The following is a 13,771-nucleotide window of genomic DNA, read 5'->3' as shown; positions in this document are numbered from 1 at the left end:
AACTCTTTTAGGATAATTCTAATATGTTTTTCTGTATCATGAAGAAAGATAATGCTGTGTAGCTATGGATGGGGACACTGGGTTTTACTGATTCTAGTTGTAGATGTGAGTCATCTGACCACAGAATCCAGCTGGCTGTGGACATCAGTGACAGTGTTTCCTTCAGGCTTGGTGGCCTGATCATTTGAATGTTGCATCTTCATAAACTAAAGTGTAAAACAGGATAAATGCAAATATTGTTTCTTACCATTTAGTGTATCTCTAACTTTGCATAACAGCTAATGATTTTTTCTAAACTCGCTGTTTGTGAGGTGGGTTATATTCCAAAGCGGCATTTTCCCTGTCTAGTTTAGTGGTGTTTAAATTTACATTTAAAATTTCCATTGGAAATGTTTGGAAAATGTAGCAGCTTTGATTTTCTCTCCATTCACCCTTTCAGTCAAACCTTTTGCAACCTTGAATTCTTCAGATATCATCTTTTCTCCCTTAACATGCGTGCTTTTGGCTTTGATTCCTGAGCTGACACTGAAATGCTAGATTTTTATCAGACATTTTGACGAGATTCTCGCCAAAATAAACTATTCCTCATGTATATAAACTTAAGATAAATATTTATTTGTGTTAAAAAGCTCTGAACTGAAACCAGATTTTAAACCAGTGGAAGTAGACTATTAATACTAGTATTTATTAAATATCCCTTCTGGGAACTTTTTCCCTGTGTGCAAATCTTGAATCTTAAATCTCAGGCACCAGAAAATTGAACTTTATATGGATGAGTATGTTGTTCCTGTATTTTAGGATGTTTGTTTGATCAGCATCCAAGAGTGCCTATTTACTGATGTCAAACAATACGTTCCAAACTGCATTGAAAGCAAAGGTTAATATTCCATTCTAGGTTCAATATACATTTTGACTCTTGCATTTAAAAATGTATATATGTTCATAGTGGTCTGTTCTGCTGAACAAACATATGTATTGTGGGAAGTCAAAAAATTGTGTTCTTCAGTTTGTTTTATCTAATAAGTTTCTTTTGGTCAATTAATGTTGTGCAGACAATGTCACAACCCTTTTCTATTTTGGCTATTGCATAGACCTACTTCTGCAATGTAATTTATAGTAATTGGATTATTGAATGACTATAATGGTTACCAAGAATTGAAGTAATAGATATAGGCAGAGCAATTTCATGCTTTTCAGATGAGATTATATTACATTTAGGATAAGCCACAAATGACTTGATGACTTCACCAATTTTAATTAACTTTAATATCTAAGAAGAAAAAAAAGAACCTTGCTAAATTGTCAATCATTTTGACTTTGGCTGCTATTTCACAGTTAGCATTTTTCTATGCTCAAGATTCTATCTTTTAATTTTTTTGACGTATTTCCTTTTCATGCTCTTTACACAAAGTTATTCTGGGCTGTCCTTGAAAGTGAAGTGTGTGACCTTCTGGAGCAAGATCAGTTCTTTGTCAGCCTGACAATCACTGTTCTGTTTGGAAGAGGACTTGTGTTAAAGCTTCAGTGCATGTGTTTTGATGTTTTGTCTGTGAAAGCTATTTAATGTATAGCTTGAGATGTCTGTAGGAAAATTTATGAGTGTTGGGGTTAAATTTATGGGTATCTGGGGTTAATATTCCCTCTCCTAAGCTGTGGAAACCTGTTCAAAGACAGTGCTTGCAAGTCAGGCAGTGTGGTGTTTGTCACTGCTGTAGTGCTTTTTACTGCCCTTTCTAATTTCATTCCCTCTAATGTATACATGCTACTGAACTTAATGTTTTCACAGTTTTCACTTTTAGACTTCTGTGTCATTTACTGAAGTCACTAAAGCTGTCAGGAAGCCTCCTCCTGACATGGCAGACTCTGTGGAGATGCTCATTTTAAGCATGGCCTGTCTCTTTGCAGGAATAACTATACCATGCAGACAGAGACTGCCCTACCTGTACTGAAATGGTTTAATTTTCACAATTAGATGGCCATTGTAAATAAAACTTGCTTTAAAAGTGAGAAACAAACCAGAATGTAAAATCTAAATTACACCATGGCATTTCACTAAGCCCTTGTGCCTTCAAACCAGAACCAATGCATTTTGATGATGGGAGTCGACTGTCTGAACCCTTAGAGCACCACTGGGCTGCAGCCTCCCTGCTCAAGGCCCAGGAGCCCTATTTCAGCCCTGCCTGACCTGCTTTCACCCCAGACTGACCCACACTAGCACTAGCTTTCCTCACAACTTGTTTTAGACTTCCTGGCTTGGCCTTGTCTGGTCCCTTGGCCTGGTTCTCAGAGCCTGGTGTCCAAATCACCTTTGTTGCTTTGTTGCTGTGCGCCTCGGGAGCATCCCCTGCTCCTGCTGCTCCTGGACACCAAGTGCCCTCTGTGTACAGCTGCCTGTGACAGCTGGGCCTCTGCCATGCCACAGTGGTTGCCCGAGGCTGTGTTTAGTCCCATACCTGATGGTTTTCCTCACATAAGGTACAGAATGGGATAAATGACAAGCAGGCGGCATTGTTTTTATGTGTATAGAAAATACATGCAAAAAACACAACTGAGAGTATTTTATTTCCTGCCCAAAACTGCATTGTGTTGTGCAAAGTTATGAATTTTGAAACAGTAAGAAAATAAATGAAGGTTTATAACAAAAAGCTTCATTAAATACACTGCCAGTCAAGTAATATTTCAAGAGGCTGTTTGCTGTAGCACTTCTCATGTTCTTTCTTACTGACTAAACAAAATGATGCAGACTGTAATAACAAGTAATTTTTGTAATGTAATCAAGCCATTTTAGTTTTGGAATCTGTTTCTTCTGGAATTTATGGACAACCCAGTACCATTTTGGCAAGGCAAATTTATTATTTCTGGCTTCTCTGATAGGTGTCATGTTTCAAGTGATAATGAGTCTGTAACTTTACTTGGCAGTTTGTTTAATGATCTGGTGAGTGTAATTTTTTCCTCTGGTAGGGCAGCTAATGTACCCTACTGCAGCTTGAAGTGTTGCCTCTTGTTCTGTCATTAAGAACAAATGAAATTAATTGATTCTGATTTTCTTTCAAATCTGTAATTGTACATTACAAAATAGTTGTCATCTCTACTACAAGAATTTTCTTGGTAATGTGTCTGTGTTGTCCAGTAAAGGGTCTGATAAAAGGGTCTGACAACAGAAGTTGGAGATAAAGAGTCAAATGAGGAGTATTTAATCTATGTGTTTCCATGAAGAAGTGATTTTTGATTGCAAATTGTCTGTATTCTGGAGGAAGCTTGACCAAAATCCAAGAGAAAGCAACACATATGGGGAGTTTAAATAGTAGAAACTGGTATTCATTGAGATTTGAAAATAATACAGCATATCTCTTTAAGTAATTTAAAATTGTTTCCATATGTAGTAGAACTTTAAATAGAAAATTCACAGGTTCATCATGAAATATGTTGTGAGGTGGAAAATGCAGATGAGAAAGGTTAGGGCAAATACAGGACAGTATTTGGTTCTCATTGGAGGCCAAAGTTAGCTGAAGACAACACTAGAATGTATAATCTCACTATTTTTAGCAGAAAATTAATTCTGAAATCTAGTAATGTCTGTTATAATGTTGTCTTGCCAATTCATCTCCCATCAAGAAGATCAGTGATTACAGTACATGCTTCTATGTTATTTTGAAACTTTTTTAAGACTGTCTGTGATCCAGAGAACATCTGTATTTGCAGTGGACTGACAGATGTTCCACTGTGAGATGTAGCATGGAACTCTTGAATCTGAGGCCACAGCTACGCGGTGTGATTACAGTGCTTGACTGTAGCTAGCAGTCTAGAGGCCCCAAAAAAAGTCTCACAGGATAGTAAATGAATTGGTTATTCTGTGTGAAGAAGCTATATAGTTCTCACATTAAAGTTTATTAATATTTTTAAATCAGTTACGTGTAAGTATGAATAATGTTTCATGTAGTTGATAATACAACTTTATTTTGTGCTGTGCATGCAAGTTTTTTCATAACCTCCTGTGGTCAATGGAACTTGGTTGAATAATCAATTGGAGCATTTATTTTATCTCACTCTATCAGACTCATAAGCCTTTAATATTAAAATAAAGAGGAGAAAGTAGAAAACTAACTATAATAGAGGAAAAACTTGAAGCAACTCCTTAGGACTTTTGCAATAAATTACAAATTTATTAATTGACAAAATGAGATTATATCTCATTTTGAAGGCTACACTTTCTATTAGCATGGCTCTGCAGTTGTTCTATGATTAAAAGCTGAAGACTACAGCCAGTGCTGAGCATGTAAGGAATCTGTAGCACACGTAAGTGTCAGCTGCTGGCTCTGTACTGACACTAAGTTGAGGATTTCAGGATTACTTACTTTTTACTGCATGTAAGAGCAAGCAGCATTTGCTAACAGTGAGGAACATGGTTGAGTAGCTGCAGGTTTATTAAATGCATCTGAGAAGAGTGCTGTTACATTTCTCCAAGTGAGGGTGAAAGACTCAAAAGCATTCTGAGCTGGATGTTTTTCCAGATCCCTACTCTCCCTTCTTCCAAACATTTTAATTTTTGTTATAGCATCACAGGATCCTAGTATCTATATTAAGGTGAATGTTTTTTGTAATCTTCCTTTTTGGTACGAGGCAGTAAACATGATATTCTGATATGGTGGAGTAGAGAGACTTTGCTCATATTCTGGGCTCTGTTCTAGGACAGAGCCAGAATCTCTCAGTTTCAGCTGGATGGCTGGGGTGGGTGTGGGAGCTTGATTTGCAGCTGTTTAGCAAAGTCTAACACATTTTTCTCCTTCTTATACTGATTAGAGACTGGCGGGGGAGGGGGGGTCCCCAGCCTTCAAGAGTTGAATCATAGCAGGACACTTTTGTACTAAGTTGTTTGGGTTTTTTTCAGACTTAAACACAGTCTCTTTGTAAATCCAGATGTCTCTGTGTCCTTTTTTGAGACTACCAAGCGTAATTTTAACTAGACTAGGACACTATTCTAAGTGTTGTCCTTTTCAAGCAAGAGTGTTATGTGATGTTACTGAAACACCAGGAATTATTGTACTAGTGTTCTTTTCATCTTTCTTCAAAACTAGATGAAGCTGATTTAATAATTTAAAAAAGGTGTGTGTGTCTATGCTTGTGCTGGGAGTGCAGCTGGGACATAATTGTGAAGGGGAAAGATGTGAACAAATACCTCTTCTTCTGGACAGAATGTGGATGAAATCAAACCACCATTATGCAAAGAAATTAAAAAGCAACCTAGTACTACATTTCACTCTTCACTTATTGTGGAATTTTCTACATTGATGTGAAATGCAGTGATGTAATTTTGAAATATTACCTTATTTTAGCTGTGCTCTGAGAGCAACACTGAAATTATTAAATCTTTTTGTCATGTGAACAGTTGAGTACAGTGTCTGTTGACTCCAAGAAGAATTGAAATTCCTTCTCTATGAGTGTATTACACATTGAGTGAGGTCTTCATATCAGAATGTTACCAATAAAAGTTACAGGGTAAATATTTCTTAGGATTTATTTCTCTATAAGAATGACATATTCCGGACGCTAATCAGTTAGCCACTGTCATATTAAGATGTCTGATTAATTTGAATTGTGAATCGGCCCCTCATTTTGAGTCTTAATTCAGATTAACTGGAAGTTTTAGGATATACACTTGAATCTCTCACTTAAGCTTTTAAAGATCAAAGAGTTGCTGTCTAGCTTCAAAGTGTGTTACTAAAACTCTACATACACAATTAAAGCTGACTCAGTGTCTTTGGAGAGAGACTTCTTAACATATGTACTACATAGTAGCTAACACAAAATCAGAAGTATAAGGGATGGTTGCATGCTTGTATTTTGTAGTTATTTGGAGAATAATTGTAAGTAATACTAACACAAGTAACTACGTAAAGAGACAAAGGTTGATAAGTGAAAATAATTTCTTAGGAAAAAACAATTTCTTAGGCAACTGAAGCAAGTTGCCTAAACCAAACCTTTTCTATTTGTTTTCTGTCCCCAATGAGTTGCTGGGTAATTGCATATGCTGAAGGCTATTGAAAGAAGCAGGGCATGTTCTTAAGCTGTGTTTCCTGGGAGCCATTTTCTTTCCATAATACACATCTTAGCAGAATTCAAGTAGTTTTAACTGAGTAAATGTATATCCATAGATTAGCTTTATTATTCATGCAGTAAAATAAGAACGGTTGATATTCACATAGTCATTTGGGAACTGTACTTTTGTGGGGAGCAGGGGAAGTAAGGAAATTAATTGAGTAGAATTACTCAATTACAGAGAGTAATTTTGATGAAAATTATAACATCTGATAAAGTGACATTTATACAAGCCCTACATATAATTTCTATTTAAATGTCTTGAGGCACAATTAGGGCACTTCATTATTTTCTGTCTTAGTCATATAATCCCAATTTCAATACAATTATAGCTGATTTAAGATGATTTGCAATGAGCTTCTTCTACTTCACCATCGGTTACTTCACTTTTAACACTGCTTGTTGAAAATATCCCTGGCCAACTACATCCTCGTATCATTGCAGGACTCCTCACATGCCATCCAAACGTTTCCTCACTGATACTTCCCACTTTGGCCTTGTACAGCTGCAGATTTTTCACCTGTCGTTTTTAAGAAATGACCTTTGGACTGTGGTGGCACTAAGTGTCTGAGGGTGCTTCTGTGAGATGCAGAAGTTCATTGCCACCATTCCAGTATTCCTTGCATATAATTTCTGTCAAATCATTTGACAATAATATTGGTGTTGACAGTTGTATGTGTCTGAAAATCATTAAAAAGAGCTTTAGAAATCAAATCTCGTAATAGTTGTGCAGGGGTCTTGAGTCTTTTTACTTAAAAGGAAGTGAGAATGTTGTTGGTGAAGGTATAGCCTGGGTACTTCATAGACTCTAATCTAAACCTACCATCTTTCATCTTAAAGCCATTCCCCCCTGTCCTATCACTGTATACCCAAGTAAAAGTCCCTCTCCAGCTTTTTTGTAGGCTCCCTTCAGGGTGAAGTTAGGTCTTCCTGGAGCCTTTGCTTCTTCAGGCTGAACAATGGCAGCTCACTCAGTGTGTCCTCAGAGAACTGGGAGTTAACTGCTTTATTCATCACAGGATTTTTTCCATTACAAAAATTTTTATGTAGAGCCATGTTAGTGCTGGTTATTTTGAATTTTGGGAATGGCTCCGAAGTTTACCATATCTCTACTATCTTGTGCTTGGAACTTACGTGTAGTAGGTCCTTGTGGAGCAAGGCAGAGGAAGGTCCTCTGACTGCTTGGTAACTTGCAGTCATGCCCTTCGTTGCCATCCTTGTGTGGGTATCTACAGAGCCAACAAACAGTGCTCTGCCTCATGAACCCATTGTGAAATGTTTTTAAGACTCTAAAACAATTAGATGTTGTGTGAAAGGGGATTATAAAGAACGTTACAAGAGGGATTGCTGACATTTACTGTATTTGGTCTTTCTTCACATACTTAGGAAGACAGTATCTTTCTTACTGACTTCTCTATCTTCTTCATCCTTTTAATTAGATTTTTTTTTTATTAGTGAGCTGTCCTTCTGATATTGCGTAGACAGAAAAATAACTGACTGCTCCAGGTATGAGTCTTAATCAGCTTAAAATAGAATAATTTAAATTAATTTTTGATGGGCCAGCCTTACTTTTGCAAGAAGATGAAAAATATTAATGTTTCAATTTCTGTAATGCTGTACTATTGTGGCTGTCACTCAGGCTTTTCCTGCAAATCCAATGAAAGACTTAATTTGTTATGATTAAGTACAGTACTTCTGGCAATCCTTTAAGGCCATATTATGACCAAAAGTAAATTAGTTATGAAAATATTCTTGTTTTTGTATTAATAGAAAGCATTTTTTTTTTCATTTAGAAACAAATAACAAATCTCTGTAGCGAATGCTTTAAAGACACTTCCTTTTATATTTAAATTACTTTTTGAAAGAGAAAATCATAGTACTGTTTGGGAGAACAGAGAAATAAAGTCTTGGCAGAAGTTGTTAGTATGCAGCTCAAGGCTTATGAGTTATACTCTAGATGCATGTAATAAACAGCATTTTTCCATTGCTCAATAGTAATAAAGTAGTAGAATGTACATATTATACAAGAAAATAAATATCCATGCTATTAATATTTTTCATAAAGAAATACTTTGGAAAATTTTAATAACAGTTTGCTTTTTACAAAACAGTCCAATAAAAAGGTGCATAGCCTAATTCATTCCTTTTCTAGTCTTCTATCAACGCAGTTCTTGTGGAGATGGAAGAAAGGCACAGTGTGTGCAACTATTCTCTGTTCCTAATTGACAGAGGTCCTGGGTAGGTATTAAAGAGCACAAAATGGAAAAAAAAATATGCAGAGATTTGACATGTTACAAAGAAAAGCCGACGTGTTATTTACTGCCTGTGAAGGACCTTATTTTACCTGGGGTCAGTATTGTTCCTTGTAAGGATGTTAAGTTCTGTTCATCCCAGTAAGCACACTGTATTGGTTTTGCATGGCCTGGTTTTTGGTAGCAGGGGACCACAGAGGTGGCTTCTGTGAGAAGCTTCCAGAAGTTTCCACCATGTCCAGCAGAGTCAATCCCTGATGGCTCTGAAGATTGACATGGCACTGGCCAAGACTGGGCCGATTAGAGGTGGAAGAAGCCCCTCTGTTATTAGTGTATTTAGGAAGAAATCAAAACAAAGATTGTAGAAGCAGTTTTAATTCCAGCCAGAGAAAAGCACAGTGAGAATATGTGGGCAGAACAGCTCTGTAGACACCAAGGTCAGTGCAGAAGGAGGGTGTGGACCTGATTTTCTGAGTCTGAGAGAGTTCCAGTCTGTAAGTGGCTGATCTGTTCCCAAGGGAGTCTCTTGAGAACATCTCTCACTCAAGGACTATTTTTGTAAATAATTCATAGTTCTCAAAACAATATTGTACAGCTGTGATGAGTGTGTTTTCCCTTGTTCCACCAATAGGACAATAGAGGTGGTGTTCCCTTTAGCAGTCATGTAAAACCTGTATTGTAACACCCTATAAGAAGCTGAAAAGTTCAGAAAATAAAGCTTCTGGGGATTCTCGCTCTGCCTGTTGAATAGAATCCACGCTCTTTATTTAGTGTCCAACAGCGACAGAGGGTGAGGAGGTGCTCCAGGCACCAAAGCTGGGATTCCCCTGCAGACCATAGTGAGGACCATGGTGAGGCAGCTGTGCCCCTGCAGCCCATGCAGGTCCACCTGCAGCCTGTGGAGAAGCCCCACACCAGAGTAGCTGGATGCCTAGAGGTGGCTGTGATCCTGTGGCAAACCCATGGAAAGAGGGGCCCTGGTCCCAGGCTGGAGCAGCCTGTTCTAGAGGACTGCACTCCATGGAAGAGTGACCCATACCACAGCAGTCTGAGCCCATGGGATGGACTCACATTGCAGCAGTTTGCAGAGAGCTGTTGCTCATGGGATGGACTCATATTGGAGAAGTTCATGGAAAACAGTTTTTGCTCAAAATTGGACTCTATGCTCTTGGAGGTCTTTTATAACCTTAATGATTCTATAGTTTATGATTAATACACACCAAAATACTGCCTTACAATGTATTCTGTCAGGAATAAATTCTCATGGTATTTTTGGTGCTTTTACAATTATTTCACAAACAGTCTGTTTCTGAACCTACTTTAGTTCATGCCAGCAAAAAGGTTTTAAAGTTTTTTGCAAGCTTTTAAAAACTAAGCTTTTTCTCAAAAAAATCACTTTTTTTCTATCACAGGGAATGACATGACAAACAACTACATTCTGTCACTTCTTGTCAGTTTTGTTTCTTCTTCCTCCTGGAAAGGAAAGCCTTTTTCAGTTCGGGAAGGGTTGTTGTCAATTTTTCTTTTTTTAATGGTGAATTAAAATAAGCCAAGATAGCTCCTGTCTTATGTTGATGAAAATATTAAACTATGAGCTAAAAAGAGAAAGCATGGAGGGATTTTTGTTTATTCTGTTCTGTTCTGTATGACTAGTCTATAACTTTGACAACTCAATGTGTCTAATGAAAAGAAATTTGAGGAGTATGGGGTTTTTTCCACACAAGGCAGGTTTTTGGATTGGTTTTCTTTCAGCTTGGACAACTCCAAGAGCCATTTGGATACCATTACATTAAATAGTATCTAAAGAGTTTAGTTTTATTTATGTAGTTTGTACTAAACTTTCATTTTTATAGAAGAGAGAGAAAGCATGTTTAGTAACATTCTGCAGCTTAAATACTTCCATATTTTATTCATGGTTTTACGAGAAAGGAAATTTTTCTTCAGATACTCGCAAACAACACTGAATCTGAATTTGTTTTCAGAATGGAAGCTTATATGTGCTGAGTTGTACTTAACACAATTTAAACATGAAAAATTTTATTGTTTGATGAATGTGGGACAAATATTTTATTATTCAGTCAGTTTTAAAAGAAAATTCTCCTTTTAAATTAATTTTAAATCAGTTAAAACATAGCATTGGTGCACATTCTGATCTGGCTTTTGTATATTTAGATTAAATGTTTCAGAAATTTTATATTTCTACCTGGCAACTTAAAGGAATGACTGTTACAAAAGTTAGCTTTTTTTTTAATTTCTTTTTTTATTTTTCCACTTGAAATATATGCTTATTATTTTGTCTACTTCCTAATGGTCAGTGGTTCTCTTACTACAATATAAACTACAAAGGCAAAAACCAGATGGAACACCAAATGTTCCAGTATCCACAAGTCATTATGTTTAATGTTAAAATTAGATATCTGAAACTGCTGATACACTTAACATTTCCAATTCAGTCTAAAGCCAGTTTAACATCAGTATAAATCTTAGCATTGCCTCAACTAACCATTGATTTTCAGAAAGCCGAGGTATAGATACACATGTTCTCAAAATGGTTTCTGGCTTTGTGGAAAGGGAGGAACATTGGCCATCTTGCTAGACAAGGAGGTTTCAGATGTGAAAAATTTAATACTGCAAGTAAAAAAGGGTAACAGACAAATACTATTTGGTGGGAGGCTGCATAAATGGAAAATAAAATGGAGCAATGTAGATTTTGCTCCAGGCAAACATTAAGTTCAAAATGCAGGTGCCACAAGCACTGCTAGTGCCTCGAGGTGGCAGAGACTTGGGGATTATGGAACCCTGGGAACAGAAGAGATTGCTGCTAACAGGGAGAGGCACAATGAGAAACTATGGAGCATTAAGTCATTCAGTGTATTTTTGTGTAGCAATTGTCAGGAAGAATTAATTAATGCTTGCTGTTATGAAATCTTCAGAGGCCTCTATAAAACCATTAATCTGTCATTACATGGTATATGTAAATGCCCTTGTGACATTATCAAAATATCTAAATATAATTGTTTGGGATTTTTGTCAAGATTATATGGAACTAATATGTAATCAAGCAACTGATGTGCTCAAATTTTATTTGCTTTAAATTTTACAGTGCTAGTTTAGCATCTCTGAAATTCACCAAGACATAAAATGCAACCAGGAGAACAGTCTCTCTTGAGTGCTGGGGAAAGAGCATGTGGGCTCTGTTTAGTTTGCTAAATGATAAAAATACGTGCATATGGAAGAAAGTTGCTAGTTTACATTTTTCATGTGACCACTATCAAAGACAAAATTCAGCATCTTCATTCTTCCTCAGAAAGTATTTCACGATAGTGCTTTGCTTTTAAGTCTTCTGTTACTGACTTTTCAACACTTTTAAGACAGATCATCACCTATATGTGACTGCAGAATGTAATCATAAGTAATTAAAACTAAGAAAATAGTTCTCACATTGCTCTGCAATTTTTTGCAAACTTTTAAGTCATTCTGCAACTATTTTAGATTGCATTGTGAATATTAAATATGAAGCACTGAAATGTATGCACATTACACAAATTGTTTTAATATGAAAGTAGGTCAGATTTCTGGAAACTCCATGCTTGAGTTAGAGTGAGTTCTGATTAAAAGGCTTTCTGCATACAGATACATAATGAATGTTTATTCCTAGCTGTTTATTTGCTTGTATTACTTGAGTTGTACAGCAGTATTTTCATGTTGCTTGTTCAGCACTAGTTTTGTTTAAATTTTGTCTTGTTACTTTTTAATTTTTTTTATATGTTTCTTTATATGCAAACCCCATAAAAATCCTGATCTTCACTACCAAGTGATACATTCACAGATGAGCATTTAAATTCTAATATGGAAAGGAAAATTACTCATATGGTCTTGGGAATAGGTGTTTGGGTTTTTTTAATCTTAGTGGCCTGTAAACAAAACCTTTTGAGGAGACAAAGGACAAAAGGATGGTGTAAAGATTCAGGAAGTGTTGCAGAATGGAAAGGTGTCTAAGGAGCTCATTGTAGACATTTGAATTTAAGATAGTTGGAAGCCATTGGGGAGACATTCCTGTGAACGTTTTCAGGCAATCTGTGTCAGTTCTTGGAGTCACAGAACCACTGGGGTGGAAAGGCACTTCTGGAGGTTGTCCAGTCCAACCCCTTGTTCAGAGTGGACTTACCAGGAAGAGGGTGCTCAGGGTGATGTCCAGCCAGGTGTTGAACATCTGAGAGGCTGGACACAACACAGCTTCTTAACATTTTCCAGTGCTTGACCCACCCTCACAGTAAATCTCTCAATGGTACATCTTAGTATGACCGAGAGTAGAGCCAAAGCAATTTATGACTCTAATTTCTACTCCCCTTGATAAAGGATAAGCATTCCCTTTACTATATTCAGTTGAAGTTTAGGTAGAGGTCTAAGGTGTGCCTTATTACACTGCTCCATACTTTTTGTCCTTTTCTCCTAAACAAAATAATGGCTTCTCTTCCATGTGACATTCAAATCACTTGGTCTGAGTGCACTGCTTTGTAAATCCTCATGGGGATTACACATTGTGCTTTAGCTTAAGGTCTCATGCTTAATTTAACATTCACAGAGTCGATTCAGTAATGTGAAACTAGTCAAATATTCTTGGTCATCAACAGAGAATAACAGCTTTTTATATAAAGCTTTTTATATATAATTTATATATTTTTTATGTAACAGAAGTACCTTCTTGTGAATAAGATAGGAAAATACATGGTACTATTTTGTGCTCATGGTTGCAAACAGTGTCTTGTTGCTACTGCTCTGACAGACCAGACCAGGGAGAGGCTGCACAAAAGTCTGAGTGGCTGAGTTTGTAAAGGTAAAAAAAATAGCACTGTAAAGAATAAGGACAAAATGTTTATTCTTCTCCAAAGAAAAAAGAATTTGGAAATCTTTAATGCTAATTGGAAATCAGAATGAAGGGAAACCAAAAACCTTCAAATACGATGTTTCCAACATGTTTGGGGGAAGGAATTGCGGTGCCAAGAACCTCAAAAAGAGAGCTGCAATAATTAAACTGTATAATTACAGTGGTGTATATGGAAGAGGAAAAGAGAGAAACTTGTATGTTTTCAATTATTCTTCATATTTGTGGGGCCTTCTATAAAACCTTATCTTTATCTTCAAGAGGAAGGATAATGCAAAATCTCTGACAGAATGGTGTTTCTTTATATTTTATTTCACAACTTTCACACTCTTAGAAACCTTCCAAAAATATCAGTGTTCAAAGCTCCATTATTTTTAAAGAGCAGCTAATCACAAAGGCAAGTTGTGTCAGACAAAGCATAGCTGTTATGTACCTACTTGTAAACCTGCAGCCTGAACAATCAGGAGGCTGAAATACAGCTCAGAGTGAAGCTCAGCTATCCTAATGAAAAATGCCTTATTTAATATATGAATTTTAT

The sequence above is a fragment of the Poecile atricapillus genome, chromosome 3 (assembly GCF_030490865.1).
Source record: "Poecile atricapillus isolate bPoeAtr1 chromosome 3, bPoeAtr1.hap1, whole genome shotgun sequence".
NCBI lineage: Eukaryota > Metazoa > Chordata > Aves > Passeriformes > Paridae > Poecile > Poecile atricapillus.
Note: the sequence above shows the minus strand (reverse complement) of the source record.